Source organism: Notamacropus eugenii, chromosome 6, assembly GCF_028372415.1.
Source record: "Notamacropus eugenii isolate mMacEug1 chromosome 6, mMacEug1.pri_v2, whole genome shotgun sequence".
In the NCBI taxonomy this organism is placed as follows: domain Eukaryota; kingdom Metazoa; phylum Chordata; class Mammalia; order Diprotodontia; family Macropodidae; genus Notamacropus; species Notamacropus eugenii.
The window spans coordinates 273955164-273973898 of NC_092877.1; the positions used below are offsets into that span (position 1 = coordinate 273955164).

General features: G+C 37.1%; 1 long non-coding RNA gene across 1 annotated transcript in view; it reads left to right on the plus strand.

The window, feature by feature from the left end:
* Positions 1-879: 879 nt before the first annotated feature.
* The window catches only part of LOC140509483 (uncharacterized), a 76326-nt gene continuing 58470 nt past the window's right edge, over positions 880-18735 (plus strand). The window contains exon 1 of the long non-coding RNA XR_011968779.1: positions 880-984. This is a non-coding gene — a long non-coding RNA (uncharacterized lncRNA). The remainder of the gene's footprint in view (positions 985-18735) is intronic.

Here is an 18735-nt window from a genome sequence, read left to right on the forward strand (position 1 = left end):
ACAGAGTTAGAGGGTGGAGTTCCAAACTCCTCTAATACCTTCCTTTATAGAGGACAGAAATTGAACTTCTGGGCTCATGCCACTCTGCATCTTCTGCTATGCCTAATTTTTTCAACACAGAACAAGATGCCCCTGCCCTTTACTGCCTCCTTTTGTGTGTTCTCTCCCCTTATTAGATTTTAAGCTCTTTGAAGGCAAGGACAGCCTTTTTATTACCTGTATCCCTAAGGTACAGTTCCTGGCCCACAACAGGCATTTAGTAAATGCTTATTGGATTGGATTGCAGAGAAGATGGAATAATTCTAGAAAAATTAAGGATAAATCTTAGAAAGCAGTATGGTGAGAAGGCATTTAGTATAGCAGATAGGAGTACAGGATTTGGCAGTCATGGATACCTGGGTTTGAATGGTACCTCAGACACTATGTATCCTAGGGAAACCCACGTGACATCTCTAGATCTGTTTCCCCCACTACGAAATTATGGTGATGCACTCAATGACTTTTAAGATCATTTCAAGCTTGAAAGCTGATTCTTTTTGGAACCCCGTGTTTTTTTCCATTCTTTTCTTTCTCAAATTATTTTGTATTGTTACGTATGGAAATGTCTTTCACCCAGAGAATATATTCTCCTTAAGAGAAGATGCTATTTTAAAAAACTGCTTTTTGTATGTTTCTGTAATTCCACCACTGTAGAGGGCCGAGCTCTGGACCGTGGCCCCCTGGTGAGCCCGGAGACGCCCGGGGGTGAGAATCCCCCTTCGGGTGCTGGGAACGCCCCTTATGGAGCTGACTCCGCCTCCAGGGCGGAACATGGGAGGAGCTACGGCAGGGTATGGCGGGGGGAAGGGAAAGGGAAAGGGAAAGGGAAAGTGAATAAAGTGCAGTAAGCAGCCTCCTCGGGTGAACTGTCTGGTCATTCCCCTCCCCCAGGGGAGGGGCCGGAACCGTTGGAAGACTGGTAAAAGCAGTTGGTTTCCAGGAGAGGTAAGCTTCCAGGCGATGGCCAGGGGACAGCACAGACCATGGTGCCATGTATATAGTAGGAACTTAATTAATGCCTGCTGAATTTATGAGTAGGTGTCTATCTGTCAAGTTCTGCAGTTTTAGAACAGAAATTGAAGATTAAAGGAAGAGAGAGACCACCTTGCTCTTTTATTTCTTCACTTTCCTAGCTGACAAGTGGTCCTGATTGATTCTTTCCAAACTAATCCTTTCTCCTCCCACCAGAAATCCCACTAAGTCTAGCTTCCTTTGAGCCTTACCTTTGCCCTGACTTTTTGGAAGATGGAGCTTTATTGAAGTACTTGCGTTCTAGTCATCTAACTTTGGTTGATGACTTTTTCACTCTAGGGGTGAAAAATTACTGATTTACATAGATCTCTCCCCTCTTTATTAGCCTATAAAAGTTATTAATAAAACCAGAACCATAAAGCTTTCTCACAATTACAGCACAGTGCCTCCAACATAGGCTAAAATTCTAAGATCCTAGCTATATTAACTATATGGTTGAATTGGGTGCATTTACAACTATTCACTGATCTCCATTTCTTACTCCCAACCCCCTCCACAATTAACATACAGATATGCATCAAAAAAAAAGTTATGATTAATCTTAGTTTTTACATGAAACTAAAACAGGAAATAGAAGCAACTTAAAGGAATAAAGAAAATCATATAGGAAAAGTATCTGGTGACAATAAGAATAAAGTAGGGAGATGGGGGTGGGGGTGAAGAAGTTTATCTTTTTTCTACAACTCTCAAACAATAACTATAGCCAGTAATTTTAGTCCAGTCAAGTTGTTTCCCATCTAAGTTCTTTTAATAAGCAGGGGAAAGCTCTAACTGCATCAATACTTTTTTTTTTTATTCTTCATTTAATAAACCTGCATCATGATGGCAAACCCAAATTTGCTTCAGTCTGAGCTCCAGAATTTACAGCTAGTTGGTAGATTGTTTTTCTGTATCTTCAAGAACAGAAGTAAAACAACCTGTTTCTTTAACATACAACCTAATTTATTTGTAGGACAGTATGAAATGAAGGTTTCCTTCAACAGGCAGCTTTCCTCCTCAGCATGCATCTTGTCCTGAGCAGGGAGAGAATAGTACACAAATTATAAATGAATATATCTGAAATTCCATTACAGAACAAGGATCTAACTGCCTTTTCACTTTCCACCTTCCTGTAAGTCCTATAATGTTCCATATTTTTACATGATGAAGAAAAAAAAATCTTTGGTACCTTTTCATTTAACTCTTACCTTCCTTAGCTGACATGAGGGGATCCTTGGGTCAAATATGTCACAGATAATTGTACTGTGAGAATTTTCCAAATTTCAATTGTTTTTGATAATAATTGTTTAATGTCTTCCTCTTTAAATTCACTTCTCCTCATTGTTGGACTTCTAAGTCTTACTTTCTACCATCTCTGCCACTGAGATAATCTTGTTCATCCCTAAGTTACCTATCATCCTCTTCCTTTCTGAATGAACCACAGGTCCTACTTACTGTGCTTTTCCTTTTTTTCCAGAGGAAAAGAGACCAGAAAATCTACCACCAAAACACCTATTTTGTTCTGATCACCTCTGTTGACCAAGTAGGGATTATTTCTTGCTCTGTTACTAAGCTCTAGGCATCTCATCCATGTTCAATTAAAAGGGATGGATTTTGACTTTTTCTCCCAACACATATGTAGTGAATGTTGAGATTCATGGTTTCTTGATGAGATATCTAAGGCCCAGATGAGGTAACCCCAGAGTTAGCCAGTTGTGTTTAACCCTGAGCTATATTTGCAACTTGAATTATAAACACAATTGATCCATTGCTCTCCCATATAGAAATACCCATAAAGCTAAATACTTCACAAATTGTCACTTTGATATGTATTTCTGCAAAGCAAGTATAGATTTGATCCTGTGTCTGTCTTTTTCTGCTTTCGGTTATTTTTCCTCAGGGAATGTGCCAGGCTGTCATCAAGGTATGGCATGATTCACTAGTTAAAATTAAAAGGAAAAACTACCTACCTACTAGAAGGTTTGAACAGAATATGTGAATGTGTTTAAGTGTATGTGCAGATGAACTGATCTTTTCTAGGATAATCAAGCTCCCTGCTGATGAATTTTCATTATTTCAATTTTTCTACAACACTGCATTTGATGTTGCATATTCTATTGTTCAGGAACCTAAAATCACATGACTACTCTGTAACAAAGAGGAGACACCATAGATCTAGATTAGGTAACTTCCAGTTTGTGACTTCATTTTATCTATCCCATGGTAATTTTCTTAAAAAAAAAAAAAAAAGATGAGCCACCTCTGTCTCCTATACTTAAATAATTAAATTAATTTTGATCTCACTAATGAAGATAGCTTAATAACGTAGAATCTGTGTTTACTTGTCCTATGTGATTCTTAACCATATATCTCAAGCAGAGACAAAAATCTGTTTGTAACACACTAAATCACTTGGGATTAAAAATATTTTTAAACAGTTGCTTTACTTATGCAGTAACAATTCATAATGAGCATGATTCTTCTTGACCTTTCATTGTCTCCAGAGTTTCCTTTCAATAACTCCAGATAGAAATGGCCTACACAGAGATAAAGGTTTAGTTTGCTCTGAGAAGTTCCTGAGGGTCAGGCCAAGCTCTCCTGAACACTTCTTAAGACACCCCTATCCTCCAGAGGGCCATTCACCCAAGAGGCCAGTTCCTGTTCATTCATCTGGAGAGTAGATTCCTTTTCAACAGCGGTGAGCTGTACTGTGCTCATTCAAGTCCTTTACTGCCTACCACAGTCTACCCCCTGACCCTTGTTCTCGTAATTACCTAGGACGTTAGGCAGTGAAACACTAGGAGCTGATACCCCTAGCTGAGATAAAGAATGTCAATCCTTCATAACCCATATGGTCTCCAGTTTTCTTAAGACAAATATTGTTCCAGTATCCCCTTTATAACCCATCCTTCTCAGGATCCCCAATTTTGTGCTAGAGGGGGAAAATCAGGTTAAGCCACAAGGCTTTATACAGCACCACAACGGGACTTTAAGAGGTTATAGAGAACCTTTCTATGCTGCTGCCCTTGATGTCTGCAAACTGATGTCCATTATCACTGCCTGTGCTAAAAGTCATATCCTTTTCTGAGCTGCTGGATGAGATTCAGCCTTCACATTGTCCACTTTGACTTTATACCCAAATACAGCTTTCCTACCAAAATTGGCAGTGGGGGTAGAAGAATGTTTTTGATCACTTATGCTAAAGCAAGAGACCAAGAGAAGCTTGGGGTCATGAAAGACTTTAAGATCAATAAATATCATTGCACATATATTTGAAAGAGAGCTCATAAATGGGTAGTACTTGGTGCCTCTTTAATCACAAATCCTCTGAAATCTATGTCCAAAACTCATGGCACATTTGTGTCAAGATCCACTTAAAACCAATGGCTCTGTGCTGCTACGCATGTATTTCTCTTTTAGACCCTTGTTCACTTTTATCATAATCACACACTGTAGTGAGTAATAAGAACAATTGATTTTAAACTTTAAAAGCATTTTGATATCAAGAAGTACCAAAAATATATCAAATACAATTACTTCTCATGTAACTTCTTTCAACACTGATTCCCAGTGTGTCAGGTGTCTAAGGGTGAATTCTAAGTCTCAGAGAACCAGTGACTAAATGATATCCAGTTTTGATGCCTGGGGACAGGGATAGGTGGGGAAGGATGTGCCCCAGAGGAACATCCAAAAAAGGACTATGTCACCATAAGAAGGTGCAAGGATCAGGGATCTACTTCATGATCCTGTGGATATAGATAGGGTTTCCAAGGGCTGGAAGAGCATGACCTCATGTAGTCCAAATCTAGTCTGGCATCATTAGAAAGAACAAGGAAAGTCACAGTGATTACATGAAGCTGATGCTTCAACACCTAATTTCCAAAAGAAAAGGATAGGGACAGGAAGGAGGGAAAATCTCAACTCCCTTTCAGGACAAGTTATCATTTTTCTTCCCCGGTTGCGTGGCTTCTTCTCAGCTGTATTGCTGAAACTCTTTTTTTTTTGTAACATGCAGCTCCATGTGTTATTATAATCTATATCATGGCAGACCCCTGGCTTAATGGTTTCTGAGGGAATTCTAAGACAGACAAAGAACATGAAAGAGTTCTAGCATGGTCCATTGATTCCTAGAGAGGCTGTGCTGGCTTCCTCTCCCTATTGCCTTCCAGGATACATTCCTTCCTGCATCTCTAACATGGATATCTTTCTTGTTCAGGAATCCCATGTATTTCTTTGTTTTTTCTATTCCTTTCCCATCCCAAATTTGTCTAGGAAATCTAAGTGTTACAGAGAAATCAAAGCTGGAATGGTCCTTGGGAAATTAGGTGTTTATTTTAAGAGAAGAAAATCCTCTCTCTCACTCCCTGCCACCACCCCACCTATTCCATAAGATATTAAATAATCATCAACGAGACATAAATTTTTTGTCATGTTGTTACCCACTGAGACTTTTTTTTTAAACTCTATAATCTTTACAAATAGCACGCAACTTCACTCTACCTATGGAAACAGTAGCAGAATATTACCTAGCTTCACTGTACTTATGGAAACAGTAGCAAAAAAGAAAAAAAAAGAGGTGGAGGAGATCTGTAATTTAAAAAAAATAATTTAAATTTAAAAAAGAAACATGCAGAAGCAGAGTAGGGTGTAGATTTAACTATAACCACTAAAAGTTACAAAAAATACTTTATTCCTCTTCTTGTGCAAAAAAGTAAAATAAGGTTAGGTTCCATGACCTCTAAGGTCCCTTCTAGTTCCAAATGCCATTATCTAGCTGTAGTCACTGAAAGTCCCCTTCAATCGGTGACTGAAACTTTTCAGCACTTTTTCTGGAGCAAAGTGACTCAGATATTTAGAGTAAGGTCAACCCAGCCCAGAAAATGAGAATTTATCTTTATTAAATGTGCTCACCATCCTGAGCATCCTAGGACAGCTCTGGAGATACAAAGGACTTTCGAGGTTATCTAGTACAATTTTACTGATGAGAAAACTGAATCCCAGAGAGGATAAGTAAAATGCCATCATCATACAGGTAGAAAGTAACTATTTTTGTAGTTACCTTGTAAGAGCTAGGATTCAAACTCAGATACTGTGACTCCAAATTTAGAAGACTTTTTCCCCCTGTAGCATACCATCTCAAAGATGCAATAATAGTAAATAAGTCCTATTTTTCCATGGCTTCATGCCAGGCTTGGAATGTGGAAAGTGACATGACTAGAATCTCTTACAGTGGAAGATGATCAGTCCTGACATGAATGTACCCATTTACACCATATAATATGGAGATAAAGTGTAATCATTCAGTCTCTTTGTGGAAGCCAAAGTTTAACTGAGGAAGACTTCCTCTTTTCAAACAGAAGAGAAACCTCTAATTGTTCTCAGATCAGGACTGTCTCTTCCCACTGTTCTTAGCTATGGGCATAAACTTCTCTTTGATCAAGGTCCCCCTCATCCATGCCTCTTCCCCTTTCCTTTGCTCTTGGTTGGTGTTTTTGCCTGAGGCCTACAATGTCTGAGCCTAGAGGAAAACAGGCCCTTTGGTTCATGTAACTTCTCTTTCTCACCTTTTTTGAGGGGCTTAGAAAAAATTCAGGTTATTAATAAAATCATCAAAGCTCACAGACCTCAGAACAGAATTGTTCAGATCACTAGGATAGGTTTTGATCCTTCCATATATGTATACATACATATATATGTATATAGGTGCATCTCTCTGTTCATGTATATGTATATATATAGTATGTGTATGTGTGTGTATATGTACATATATGCACATATATACTTATTTAAACTAGTCACTGCCATCTCATTTGCATTCTCTGTGTTCAATGAATGACCCAAATGCAATTATGATTGATTATCTAGAGAAAGCTAGCTTTAAAGTATTTTACAAAACATCAAATAAATAGCTTAAAGGAAAAGCAAAAGTAATTATACACTCTTCTTGTTAGCACATATGGGTATGGGGAGGGGAATATGAGAAGAGTCACATGTTCCAGAGCATTCCTCAATCATTAAAGTAGCAATTCTAACCCGGAGCTTCAGACACAAGGTAACTATAGGGGTTATTCAGCTAGGTGGCACAGCATATAGAGAGCTGGACTAGAATTGAGACTACCTGATTTCAAATCCATCCTTAAACATGTATTTACTAGCTGTGTAACCCTGGGCAAATGATTTAACCTCTTTCTGTCTTAGTTTAGTTAATTGTAAAATGAGAATACTGATAGCACCCAGCTTGTTGTGAGGATCAAATAACATTATATAAAATATTTAGCATACTGCAACACAGTACATAGTGAGTTTAGGATTTGTAATGAGGATGGGCAGTTTGGTGAAGGATAACTATGAGAGTCCTACGTATAGAGTAGGGAGAAACAGTACATTTCTTTTTGGTTAATTCAAGAAAACTTCATGGAATAGTCAGAATACCAGAAGCTCTACAAATGAAAGAAGAAAAGGACTCATTGCACACTCTCTTTTCTAATCCCCTTGTCACCCCTGAATGTCCTGTGTGGTCTAGGATTCCATTTTGCTTTTGTGAATGTAATGCTCCTCAAGAAGCCATGTTAATTACTCAAGTCATGTTTTACTTCATCGAATGGACCGAGCATAGGAAATTACTGCCTCATTGGTGATCCTTAATTTTGACTTACAGATTTTGTATCTATAAAGAGATATTTCATTGACTGGGTTCAGCTGGTGCTAGGTTTCCCTGATGAGACTGATACAGCGTAATGCATTGACTTGCGTCAGTTCTCATGATGTGTTTTACAACTGACCTGAGATCAGAAATTCATTTTACAGACCACTGAACAATTGCCAGATGACTATACACCTCCATTTTCCAGCATTCACTAATAATTTTTTCATCATTAAAGATGGCTCTGTGATGGATTTAATGGGTAGTAGTCAAATGACCTAACAGTGAAAATTTACATTTAGGGAACAGGAAGGTCAATTTTGCCTGAACATATAATTTTATTGCCCCTGGCCCCTCTTCTTCAACTTTATCTATTAGATTTTCTCTTCTTGATTTATGCACTCAGCAATGTCTACACATCAATGCTCCTACAATCATTGCTGCCATCAGTTGAACAAAGCAGAATTTTTAAAGATTCCAAAATTTTGGATGAATGAGGGGAAAATAATCCTGAGGAGAATAAAGGGTAGTTAAAGAACTGCACAGTCAAGGGCAGAGGAAAATTTCTACTGTCGAGTAAAGCTTGAAGACCAAAAAATTTTTTAAAAAATTCAGATTTGACTGCATTATATTTTACTATTGGCTTTCCAATAATCAGTAACATGCCATTGTGGAAAAAGTGCCAGCCTTGGTGTAAGGGAAACCTGATTTTATGGCCTGACACTAACTAGCTATGTGACCTTAGGCAAGATGCTGAACCTCTGAATGAGCCCAAGGAACGTTCTTAGAGTTACAAAAAAGTTGCTGATTTGCATGGGTGCAGAGAGTTTGGAAGTGCGTACTCCTGATAAAATCAGATATCAAGACCATTCCCAAATGTTTTTTAAAAAGAGAAAAATTCATATAAATGAGTACATCATAATTACAGGGTAAGGAGCAAAACAGGATGACCAAAGAAAGGAGAGGGAAATAAATGTGAGAGAAGGTGAGCATTCCCTGGTGCCTAATGTACAATTATAATAGGTCATGCTTATATTGATACATGTATGTGTGCATACTTATCCCCTAACCCAAAGATCCTTTGTTAAACACTTACCAACATACCCTCGTATTGCCCTATACAAACACATTGTTGAATTCATTAGGAGTACAATAGAAGGTTCAGGGAAGGAAGTCATCAGGAGACTGAAGACCTGGTGACCAAAGGCCACCAATAATAACGATAATAAATAGTATCAAAGAGAACCAAAATGACATTGTGATGTCAGGGTCCACGTATTGTGTGTCCAGCTGTGTCTGATCAGACCAATACAAGTTCAGAAGACTCTACCACAGATTAGGCACAAATAGTCCACATGACCATCTGGGAGAGAGTTGTCTCAGTTTGTGCAGCTCATGTTCCTTTTGAGCTACTACAATTCTGCTTTACTCATGGGGTACATCACCTTCTTTAATGTTGGATGATCCTGTGCCAGTGTCTCCCATGTGTCACAACTGATACTAAAGCGCTTCAGAGAGACCTTGAGAGTGTCCTTGTGTCTCTTCTTCTACCATGTAAGTGCCTGCCTTGTGTGAGTTCTCAGTAAAACAGTCCTTTAGACAAATACACATTTGGCATTTGAATGTGGCCAGCTAGTATTTAAATAACGTTTTAAACCTTGAAAGTTGTTTACATCCATTATCTCATGTGGGCCTCACAAAACCCTGGTATAGAATTATATTCCCAATCTCATCCAATTTGTGTCCTACAAAAGAATTAGGCTAATTACTGATGCATGCTCTGCACTTGGAAAACAATCTAATCCATCCCCTCTGGCACAGATACTTAACTTTTTATTTTGGGACATTTCTGTTGGAACTTTTTTGATGTTCCAATTTTCAGTCTGTTGAAACCTAAGGATCTTATTAAATTTTGTTTAAATTCATAAAATTAAATACTCAGGGCTACAAAGTAAAGGATTTGCATAGTTATACAGTTATCAATTTTTTTTTTTTTAAATTATGACCATCGGGTTAAAAACTCCTGCCCTAAAGGAAGTTCTGTCATCAACCCAGAAAAAAAATGAGAAAAAGAATTTTTTTTAATGAAAAGAATAATATAAAAGAGAAAGGGATAAAAGATTTTTACCTAAAAATACGTTAGAGGATTGGGGTATGGAATAAGTTTGACATAGATTATACAGTTGGAAAGCTAATATTATTAGAATACGAAAGAGTGGTAAAAGAAAGCCTAAGCATTGCCAATGCTGATGAAAATTAACCAGGAAGATTAAATTGAAACTGATAGCTTTACAATTGCATTTGCAACTTTTTGTATAATTTCCATATTACTGTGTAGGAAAAAACTGAACATATATACATTTTTTTAAAAAGCTAACTGGTAAATTTAAAATTCATAAAGTCCCATTTTTTGCTTTGTATGTCAAATGCAATTTAAATATCACCTTTTGCTTGTTCATATGCAATTTAAATATAATCTTTTACAGATTAATTTATCAATATTTGCTACATATTTGATAGAATGGCAATTTAATAGAATCTAACATTTGAAAGATTTTTGAAAGATTACATACTTCTGCCTTGAAGTTAAGTATATACACATAAACTAAAATGGATATAAATCTTCTGAATTTTAATTTTTGGAGATTTGTTAATCAGTGCTTCTTTCTCAAGTACAATCATAAAATTTGCCTAAAAAAATACTGATATAAGAAGATCTGGATAAAATGAATTGATTAACAAAAATGCAGATTGAGTTAAGGCATCTTTGTTTTCCTTCCAAATGTGTTTGTTTATTTCCTCATTTGAAATAAATAAATGAAGCTTATCCTTCATTTCTCCTTATTCTGGAAAGTGATTCTTTCTGCTGACCTCTGCTCGCACTAGCCAGGCTGCCTGATAATGCTGTCACTTCCTTTCACAGTAGTATTTTGGCAATGTATCTCTGTCCCAGCAGTAGGGGTTCTTAGACTTTGTCCAAGGTCAGAGGCCATTGCTTGTCTCCAGAATATTTCAAAGAAGAAACTCCAATATGCTGCTGTGATTCTGAGTCTTTATTGTCTGGGGAATAGGATACAAGGTAATAGGGCTTTATTCTCTGGTGGGTTGAAGCATTTGAAATCTAAATGTTGCAAAATATTTTTGCATTGCTCTTTATGCTAAATAAATAGTGCATTCAAATATCACTGCAGATCATATAGACTGCATACCCTTCAATAGAATTAAGTAAAAGTATCCAATAGTGTGACTATAATTTAAGATACATGCAATGGTCTGCTCTCAATCACCCGCTTCTCTGCTAAGCAATTGGAGATAAATTTCACTCATTGTCTATTCTCTGGGATCAATTCTGGTAATTATAAGAACAAATATTTTATTGTTTCCTTACTGTTCTTTTTGTTTAAATTATTATAATCACTTTATAAATTGTTCCTCTGGACCAAATAATTCTTTCTACAAATTCTTAATGATAGTTTTGATGACCTAAAAAAAGAATCACATATTCATATATGCATGTGTATATAAATACAGACACAGATACTGTATACATATGTATAAGCATGTACATATATGTGTGTGTGAGAGAGAGACAGAGACAGAGAGACAGAGAGAGACTCTATGTATATATTCTAAGGAATTCACTTTTATGATTTAGGAATACCTCTTTGAACTGTTATATTTCCAAAACCATAACACATTGGACAAGCTAAAAAAAGTTTTCTCCCTCAACTATCTTTTAGGTAGTATGTTCTATTAAAGAGCTATGAATTTGCATAGACCTTTTTCCATCCCCTACACTCTCAAAATCCACCTCATAAATTGCCCTTAGACAGTACATGTGTTCCTGTTTAAGTTGATAAAAACCTTTGTAGTTCACTGCCATCTTCATTATGCATGAAATGTGACTATGTAGAACATACCGTGACTCTAGGAAGAGTAATGGATTACCTGGGGCTTCACATAGATCAAAATCAGAGTGTTAGATGGGAAGATAGTATATAAGGTGAGTTGAACAAAACTGTTATTTTTACTTGAGGTTTCAAGCCTTGACAGATTTTTCCACTGTGTCAGAATATCATATTACTAAGGATTTTCATGAGTATTTGAGCTCTTTTATTCTGAATATTATGGATCATTCAAGATCTCATCTCCTTTGTAGAAAAGGAGGGAGAAAAAAGACAATCTTTAGTGATTTGCTTTTTCCAGTTATATGTAGTATCCTAATGCACTTTCAAACTAACTCAAAAACCATTTTTCAATGCTATCAGGATCCTTTCAGGAAATGATTAGTGATGATATGATATATATGTATACCATGCCATGGCTCTTAACAGAGGGACACTTTAATGGGCAGATGCACAGTCAGTTCAGGTTATCTTTCCCATTTTACCTCATATCACTTTCCTCCATTCAGTCTCTTTTCCATGCAAAGTGGACTTTGTTCAATTATTGAACATATACTATGCTCTCCAATTTCCCTCCCTTTGCTCAGGTTATTGTCTTTGTCTAGAATGTACTTCTCTACTCTTTTGATGTGTTGAATTTCTACTAATCCTTTAAAGCCTAACTCAGATGTCATCTTTGCATGAAGCTTCTCCTGATTTTCTTAAACTCATAGAATCAAAGATTTCAATTTAGAGCTGGAAAGGATCTTAGTGACCAATCTTTCCATTTTACAGATGAGGTAGCTAGGCCCAGAATTCAGCATCCAAAATGATTTGCCCAACGTCACATAGGCAGCAAGTGGCAGATGTGTGTGTGTGTGTGTGTGTGTGTGTGTGTGTGTGTGTGTTGAGGGGAGTGGGGGGAGTTGTTGAATTTGCTTCTCTGTCTCCAAACGTAGCTTTCTTTCACCTGTACCATGAATACCACTTTATTTTGTAATTCCCTAATATGCTTATTCTATAATATTCTGTTACTGGTATCTGGGTTTCTATCATATCCCCCAATTACAAGCTCCATAGGGACCATTCCTTTCCTATAGGAACTTAGAATTAATATCCATTGCCTACTATGTATAAGTCATTGTGCTAGGTGTTGGGATTACAAAGAAAAAACTAAAACTGTCTGGGACTTCAATGAGCATACTGCAAGGGTTCTTAAACTGGAGTGAATGGGTTTTGTTAATATTTTGATAAGCATATGTCAATATTATTTTCTTTGTAATTATATATATATTTTTGTTTTTATAAAAAATAATATTTTATTCTATAATAATTTAATTATTTGGAATATTGACATATGCATATGTATAAGTATATGTTACATAGATTTTAAGTAAAATATTCAAATCACAATTTAGAAATTCACAGTAGAGAACTTATATTTCAGTTACAAATTTACTCCCTAATTAGTTTTCAAACTACTGCATACAAAAAAAAAGATTCCCTTCTCTCTTATCTGTGTTTCTTCTGTCCGTCTCCTCAACTTTGCCAGTGAGTGAGTTCAAGTGAGGAGACCAGGGCTTCTTAAACTTTGTCCACTTGTGACCACTTTTTGTGTTTCTACAACATTTTCCTTGGCATTGTATGGCACAGTGCAGAGTGTGCATGCTTTGTTTTCAGAATCAAGGCTGCAACTGAAGTCATGCGATGCAACATGGGCAAGCACTGCCAGAAACACCTCAAATTCATGATGTGTTTGATTTTTAATTCATTTTGGTTGTTACATGTTCAGAAACCTTTTATTGTTGTCAAATTTTTCACAGTCTCACATGAGGTCATGACCCACAGTTTAAGAAGCGTTGGATTGGACCACAGGAAAAAGTCAGTTGAATTTTACCAAGACACAAAATATAGACAATCCTAACAACATACTGGATATTACACAAATACAAGCATTAAACTGAAACAAAGAAAAGATAGACACATAGAAGCACTTGCTGGCAAAGGTTTTTCCAATTAATCCAGAGAAGCTAGTTTTTAACTGAGAACCCAAACCAAACCATTCAATTGATTAGACTGGTGGGGGGAAGGGAGAGGAGGGAATTGTCATTTGGAGATCAGGGTGGCATGGCCAATCCTTGCCAACTGAGTACAAAAACTCACCAAGTTCTCAGCACTGACACATGAGAGCTAGCCTGAGTAGAGGAGCTCACAGCATTCCTAGTTTGTGAGCTTTGGAATTCTACTAATCTGTCCGAGAATCCCACTGCCTGCCACCATTTACTGTGGGTTAAAATTGTTGGTGTTACCACAAACTAAAACCAGGACCAAAACTCCAAATCATAACCTAAACCCAGTACCATAAATTTCGGAACCAATGAGAGTTTACTGAGTTTGATATCAAGGGAGCTCCACTCACAAGGGCAGAGTCTCTCCAAATGAACAAAAGGACAGAGCTTATATAGGGTTCAATTTAGGCAGGAGGTGAATTGGGTTTGATGTACCTTAGGAATGAACAGAGCCTGTTGCTGGGAGTTTGTAGAAAGGACTAGAGGATGTGGTGTCCTATGATTGGACAGGCCAGTTGCTGGGAGCTTGTAAAAGGAGCGGTTTTTTTTAGGTTAGCTATTTTTTGTAACTCTGCCCTAAGAAATATGACTAGCTGTATCAGTAGTAAGGAAGGTGGGGGGGAGGAAAAATGGTGATTGCTGCATAGGCAGGGTTAGGGGCAAGAAAGGAGAAATGCAGAAAAAAGGAAATTTCTTTAACTCTCTCTGATATGCAAAATGTGTATAGGTAGATGGATAGATAGACTGACATATGTCTATATTTATATATCTTTGTGTCTATATATTTATACACATACACATTTATGAGAAGCAATCCAAAGATTTTGCCAGACTGCCAAAGGAATCCAAGTTAAAATTCCATGTACTAAGAAGACATAATATATGCAAAGATAACTAAATATAACATATATAACAATATAAATTCACGAGGGGATGTGTGAAGGAAAGAGGGCTTAGGGAAGGTCTTATGTAGAAGATGGGATATGTGTTCTGTCTTAATGAAAGGTAGTAATTCTCAGAAGATAAGGTGAGCAGGGATTGTGTTTCTGAGATTGATGATCACCTGTACAAAAACATGGGTGCAGGAGAAGGAATGCCACGTACAGGGAATAGCCAACAGGTCATTTTGACCAGAATGGAAAGTGGACAAAGGAGAAGAATAATGATAATGAAATGACTGCAAATGTAAGTGGAAGCCAAATTGTGGAGGGTGTCAAAATCTCATGTTAAGGAATTTACATTGTATCCCCCCCAAAAAATGAGAAGCCATTGAAGATTTTTGAATGTGGAGCAAGGAATGGTGACCCTTGGTTTTTATCAAATAAATTTGACAACTATCTAGCCATAAAATGGGAGAGGGGAGAGATGGGATGGAGGGACCAGTTGTGTGTTCGTCTTTCATTGCCAAAGAAGACCACGCCATCAGAGAAATGACAGCTTCACTTCTCTTCCCCAGCCATCTGAATCCAGGATGACTGGAGATGACCCAGGATGAGGCAACTGGAGTTAAGTGACTTGCCCAAGGTCACACAGCTAGTGAGTGTCAAGTGTCTGAGGTGAGATTTGAACTCAGGTCCTTCTGACTCCTGCACTGGTGTTCTATCCACTGCACCATCTAGCTGCCTTAGGGATCAGTTAGGTGACTACTGCAATAGACCTCATAGCACATGATAGACTTAGCCTTGATTGGAGAAAATTGAACTGATAGAAAATCTTCCCAAGAACCTTGCTTTATTCATGGTAAGTGCTCCATTAAACTTTTTTGAATGAATGGACACATTCCAGATGGTAGTAATATCCAAGCTAGTTCAAGTATTGACTATAATAATCTACTCAGGAAGTTATAAAAGGCAGGTGAAAAATGAAGCACTCAGTTAATTACATGGAAGCATTGTGTAAATGATTTTTCAAGTAAATTGATGCAGAAAGGGAAGACAGAAATAGGGCCACAGTAAGCAGTAACAGGGGATATAGAGAAGTGTTTTTTTTGTTTGTTGGTTTTTGTTTATTTGGTTTTTGTTTGTTTTTAGGAATGATTTGGATCTGTTTTTTGCAGGTCATGGGTAAAGTGCCAGTACACAAGGAGATATTAAAGATTAGGGTGAAAGAGGGTGATTATATGGAAGTTTTCTGGAGAAGACAGGAGAAAAAGGATTGAGGGTATAAGTAAAGACATGGAGCCTTGGTATGAAAGAGGGCTCTCAATTTCATCAGAGATTAGAAGAAAGCAGAAAATGGTGAAGGAAGAAGACATAATGCTGTGAGATGAAGAGAGATCACTAGATAAGGAGAAGGGGAGGAGTGAACATTCTCACTCAAAAGCATTTTTAAAAATTACTTCAAGAGTCAAAAGCCTCGGCTGAGAAGGTGCAGCTTAGAAGTGTTGGAAGCTTAAAAAGAGGTTTAGAAGAATCTCAGTGGGGAGGAGAATTGAGAATTAATTCAGATAAAGTAGAAGGATTTCCTTGTTGGAGTAAAGCCCACTTAAAACTGGAAAACACAAATTTATAGTAAAAACTAGTCATCATAGTTTCTAGACTTCCTGTACATTTACATTCTGTAGAATATAAGTAAGAAGGATGAAGGTGGATGGTGAGAGTAACATGGGCTTCATATTTGGTGGAGTATTGCTAGTGGAAAGACAAGGGAATTGAGATCAGAAAGCATAGCATTGTTGAACTGATTCACAAAAGGAATGAGATTGTGAAAAAAGGAAAGGATAAACTATAGTGACAGCTTGACAAAAAAGTGGAGAGGAGGTATTAAAGGTTATGGTGATAATGTGGAATAGATTTATGAAGAGTGAGGCGGGGGAGATAAAGAAGGATAGAAAAAAATGTGATCAGATAAAGGAATTTCATTCATTGATTATGGAAGTGAAACACTTCTATAATGATGGTAGCATCAAGGATCCAACCGTCTTAATGTATAGGTAAATTGAAGTGGAGAAATAACTCATGAGAGTAGAATAGATTTAATTGGAAGGGTAGAATATTTGAAAGAATATAAGCATGAAAGTTGAAGTCTTCTAGGATAAAGAGTTCTTACACCTTATCTTCTTGGATAAGGTATCTTCTTACACCTTACTTTTCTATATGTGTTCTCTGATCCAGTGATACTGCCCTCCTCCCGTTTCACTAACAAGACAATCATCCTTGTTCTGGGCATTTTCTTTTTCTGGCTATCCCTCATGCCGGGAATGCTTTCTCTCCTCCACTCTGACTACTGACCTCCCTGGTTTCCTTTATATTCCAATTAAAATCCCACCTTCTCCGAGGAGACTTCCCCAACTCCTCTTCATTCCCATACTTTCCCTCTGTTAGTGATTCCCGGTTTATCCTGTATACAAACTGCTTTGTACGTATTTGTTTACAAGTTGTTTCCCCTATTATATTTTAAGGTCTTTGGAGACAGGGACTGTCTTTTGTCTTTTTTTTTTTTGTATCCTCAGAGTTTAGCACAGTGCCTGGCATTTAGTAGGTGCTTAATAAATATGTACTGATGGACTGGTAAAGGCTGGAGTTGGAAAATAAGAATATCTTGAACCAGGAATTGAACTCATTGATAAAGGAGGGAGAATGTCTTCTTGGTGTAGGGGAGCTAGTAGATACTAAAAAGAAGAATCTGCATTGGAGATTGAACCTCAAAGGAGGAGAGATTGCTGAGTCATGGTGGAAGAGGAATAGTCTGGATTTGATAGTTCCAAATATTCCAACTTTATGGTAAGGATTAGTTGAGAAGTGTGAAAGAAGGTACAACTAGTTGCATAAAGGATGGGCTTAGATCTAGTGTCATACAGGAAAAGCCAGGTAATGACAGTCAGAAGATGAAATGAATGTGAAAGGAGGCATAAAATGAAAGGAAATTTATTAATTGTTGAAGAAAATTTTCAAAGGGCACAATGAAAGATGTTGGCTCATACAGAGTGAGATACTGGGAAGCAGTGTTGAGTTAGATGGGGATGAGACAGCAGTCAGCAGAGGTGAAAGAGGAACTTGCTCTTCTACAATTGAAAATTCAGTATTACAGGGGTTGGGAATATTAAAAGAGAATTAGAGATTGTTAAGAAATGGGGATTGAGTCCAAGCATAATGTTAATGGAAGGGAGGAGTTCTACTGATGAAGGCAGAAATGGCAAACCTGGTGTAACTGGCCCGTTGCCAATCAGTTATCAAGTCTTGTCATTTCTACCTCCACAAAATCATATAGCTTCTATTTCGATTCAGGTTGTTGTCACTACTGTAATAGCATCTTGATTGGCCTCCCTCTCTCTAATTTACACTTTTCTCTCTAGTCCAACCTTCATATAGCTTTTTTTTTTTAATTTATTATTTTAATCTTAAATACTGAAACAAATATACAATATGAAAAGAAAAAGAAAGCATTGCTATGTGCAAAGCAGAACATAAGAGAGGATTCAAAATGTACAACAATAAATTTCCATTTCAGGATAGCCAGTATAGTAAGTACTACACATTGTGTTCAGATATGCCCATCTTTTGTTTCCTTGTAAGTTTCCTTTTGTGCTCTGCTGTGCGCTTTTTGCTTTGTTCTTTTTCCCCCTTCCTCACTCCTTCCCCCTCAGAAGGCTACAATTAAGTGTGGATACACACACATACATACACACACAAATCTATCTATCTATCTATCTATCTATCTATCTATCTATCTATCTATCTATCTATCTATATCTAGATATCTGTGTATATATATATATATACTATACACATATACATATAGATATCTATAGTCATGCTCATATATAGACATGTACATTAATATGCTTCTATATAAGATGGTACTATACCTGTTTGTCCTCTGTTTCTCTAAGGGTGGATAACATCATCCTTCTTAAGTCCAAGTCTTTCTATATTTCTCTAAATCCACCAACTCATCATTTCCTACACCACAGCAATATTCCAATCCTATAATGTCTAGTTATTTTAAATAGTCTAAAACAATATTGATATGGCTTGATATGGCTGACAGCGTAGTTTCCCTATTTTTATCTGTTGTCTAGATCTACTTTAGCTTTAACCGTGTCTGATTACTACCCCTGCTTTTTTCCTAATAAATTCTACTCCTCATC